Genomic DNA, 4,228 nt, shown 5'->3' with positions numbered 1-4,228 from the left:
TCTCAATGTAGGGGTGTTACAAACCCTGCACTGAAATAAAACGCACACTTGTTTTTTTTTATATTTATCTCGGAGAAAAATGAATAGTAAACCCAAACAAATATTAGTTATTTTCAATTAGGGTTCATTCACAAATTTCATAACGCCAAAGTTTGCCATTTTGGACACCCATCCACCCCCTTGTAACGGTTTTTGTATGAGAGTTCCACAAATTTTGTATGGGTTGTAACATCCGAGAGACACCCACCCACTCCCTTCAGCGTATGAAATTTGTGAAGCCTGATTTGCTACTGAAAAGGAATCGCTCAAGAAATTTCTCGCCGATTCCTTGCAGAAATTTTCTACAGCGACTCTCATTTGAAGTATTACGCGTTGCAAGAAAAATTTTGTTTCCGTGAAAATCCGGAGTTATTGATTGCTAAATTGTCCATCAAAATCATCATAGTCACCGCTGACTACCCGGATAAAAACGTATCATTCAGTGAATGGAATAAACCATTAATGTACAATATAACGTATTGGATACAATACAGCGTATTGTAATTGAATGTCGAAGCAATATTATTCTTGTTTGGATAAACAATTCAAAAACAATATAATATATTGTAACAGAACATTGTATTGTTTTTGATTGGTTTTATACCTTACAATTTTGGTCAAATTCCTATTTTCGAGTTAAACAACTGTTGCTTTTTTCTATGTAGCTTTGCTGAAAGAAATAAACAAAACAAGTTCAGAAAGCAAGAAATGTTGGGTGAAAAATATTCAAAAAGTAAAATTAAGTAGTTTTTTAGAAGTCACTTGACATTAGCTGTAACGACGAATGCAATCATGATACAGTTCGTTGAATTGTTTTTGTATTGTACAACAATACACGAATTGCTAATCAAGACAATACATGAACAATATATCGTATTGTATTTTCAAAATGTTTGTATGAGAAAATATCTATATTTGTATTGTTACGATACTTAACCACCCATACATTATATTGCCAAAATCTCATATACAATACAGTGAACTGTTCAAAACAATATATTGTACTGTAATTGTATTGTCATTGTACAATATACTGTATTGTATTTCCAATATATTGAATGGTACTGTTGCAATACGCTATATTGTTTTTGTATTGTATTTTTTATCCGGGTAAGGAAGATACAATTTGTTTATGAGGAATCTTCTGTCATAACGAATTTTATGACTTCAACGGGTTGTGAGAGAATCGTATTCAAGAAAAAACCGGCACTATTTGGTTCCAACATGACACTTTATGATAATAATGATATGGATGCTAGCAGCCAATTTTTGGGAACCACCATTTAGTTCTAATCCCATAAGCTACGGGAAACCTTCAGAAATGGTAGGAGTTTGGGGGATGATTGTGTCAGATATGTGTGGAGGCTCGTTGCTTAAGAAATTTGAGATACATGAATTTGAGTAGTTCGAGCAATGGCTAGTCTTTATGGGTAGTTGCAATTTTGATTAATGCGTCGTAGTGGGAATATATTGACCTAAATAATGTACTGCATTCCAACTATCGTTTCATTGCATATCAGCAATATCAACGAATTGAATCATGTTTAAAACTGTAATGCTTACTGTGGTTCATTTGCTCTATGCGGAGATTGCTCACTGCGCGTTATTTCCGCGAGGCAATCCAAATTTTTAAATTTCTCCGCAATAACAGTTCTTTTCAACTGCGTACTGCGATCAGAAAAAAGCGCATTCTTAATCGATTCCTTGCAGAAATTTCCCATGCATCAAGATAGGCCGAGAAATTACTTGTCAGCAGCGAATCAGGCTTAAGCCTTTATTGTTGATCATTGCACAAACAAAATCTTAGTTTCTTTTAGCCTTTTCGATTGGTTGAAACAAACTTTTATTTTGGTTGTTTTTTTTATCAACAGAACATTTGAAATTCTACAAAAGTTTATTGGAAACAACCAAAATTTTGTTGTTTTGGTTGTAGAAGAATTTATTTTTGGTTTTTCGACAGCTGAAAACGCTATTGAAAAATAAATGTCCACTCGGGGTAAGATCGACACTTTCATTTGGGGTAAAATCGACACCTTTCTTTGTTTCAAAATCTAACTTTAGGGAATCTCTCTTGTCGGAAAACGTCCTCTGTAGTTTATGTGAGTCTTTATTTTCGAATTTCAGTGAAGTTCATGGATGGCGAACTTATTAACATGTAAAATATGACACTATATGACTTGCCACAAGCTATCATTAAGTATCACAAAAAAAATTTCTATGTTTGACGTTTAAACTTATTGGATAAAACATGAAGAAATTTTTCTCATTTGCATTTGAAGAATTAATAGAATTTGAAATGTTTTCACATAAATTAATCTTATTGTTTATTTACAAACCACGAGGTTCGACATTTTTTAATAACTAAACTGAATTACAGTTTTCTGTCTTGTTAAAATAAAATAGTATTTATTTTTAAAACCAATCATTCGCCACAACTTCATCTTCGTAAACATTCCATGAACACAGATTTATCATATCCACGTGTATTCACCCCAACTTTATAATCTTAGCATATAGGACATTTGAAATTTTCACATATATTTAGTGAATATTTGGCCTCTCCTCATTGATATGTGTATAATCGTATATGTGTATAATCTTTTAGAGGAAGGTGTCATAAAATTCGAAAGTCATGTTTAAAGCATTCTTTTTAATATGCCATGTGATGGTGATGTTCACAACGTATAAATTCTACTTAAAGTGCATGTGTCGGTTTTACCCCAACAGGGTGTCGATCTTATCCGCACTCTCAAACGTTTCACCTAAAAATGATGAAATATCATTTTGATTTAAATCACTATATCATCCAGTGATCGCAAGGATTGATAAATTTATAACCAATATGTGATTCTACAACAATTTTAGGTTCGTTTAACAAGCGAAAGTACATAAATTTTATCAATATGCTTAGGGTGTCGGTTTTACCCCGAATTCCCCTACGATAAACACCATGAACTTAGAAATTTGATCTTTTTTGGTTTCCGCGTGACGAGCAACTGTAAAAACAGTGAATTTCTTTTTGCCGTTTGCCACCCCACTAGGAATTGACCGAAAATATCCGCATCTGTAGCGTAAGTCTGGGTTGAATAACTATTAGATAGTTTTCAAACTAACTAATTTTGTATAGTATATTAAATTTCAGTTGCATTTCAACTATCGAAACGGATTTATATATTTTCACTGATGGAAGGAGATTACTTACATTAACGTTACATTACAACCCTAAAGGGCTTTATTCACCAATTATTGGCCACAAATTATTTCGTTACATCATCATATTACACCGCAACTTAAACTGTAGCATTGAAACAATCTTTTTTTTGACACGAAAACGATACTCCTCTCGCCCTAAAACGTGTTTGTTTATTTAGCTCCATAGGTAGACGATTTGACGGTTCGATAGGTAGACTTGGTTTCAGTCATCGTGCTACTCTCCATTCATAGACTCTGGAGATTGCAAGCATATTGAAAAAAAAAAAAACGATTCAATTTAAATTTTATCGTGCAATTTCAACCAAATAATATCTGAAATGAAATTTTAAGACCTATTTTGCATGCTTGATGGATTAGATCACAAAAAAAATGATAAATAATACTTAAAATCTCATGTAAACATCAATTAAACCACTATTTTATACAACTTTGGCGCCCTGTAGCGAAAAATTGTGACGTGCAGGGACATTTCTGAAAACGGCATCAGATTCAGCGACCTCAAATCTTCTAGAGACACATAATTTAATCCTTGAGACACGCAAAAATGTAATTTTTGCTACGCTGTGTAATGGATCTGCGAAACATAAATGAACATAGTTATGCGGTCAGATATTACGGGCTCTATAATGCACTTTATAAATACCTATTGTCATCTTCAGTAAATTTCACAGATGTATCTTCGAGGTAGATTTGACATAGGGGCAATGGGGGCAATATGAACATACGGGGTAATATGAGCCACTCTGGATTTGACCTCGAAAACAGTGTTTTAATGTCTAGTGTCATCATGATCTGCCAGAGGATGCTTCAAATAGTCATCATAATATAAACCGTAAGATATTTGTTTCAAAACTCGAAATATTTACAAAAATGTATAATTTTGTTTTTTGTTATGAAAAGCTTATAAGTTTGACAGTTTTTAATTAGGCCAATAAGACAATTTATTGTATTTATTATTTTGGAAAAATTTATAAAT

The sequence above is a fragment of the Aedes aegypti genome, chromosome 1, assembly GCF_002204515.2.
Source record: "Aedes aegypti strain LVP_AGWG chromosome 1, AaegL5.0 Primary Assembly, whole genome shotgun sequence".
Taxonomy (NCBI): Eukaryota; Metazoa; Arthropoda; class Insecta; order Diptera; family Culicidae; genus Aedes; species Aedes aegypti.
This window is presented reverse-complemented; position numbering follows the sequence as displayed.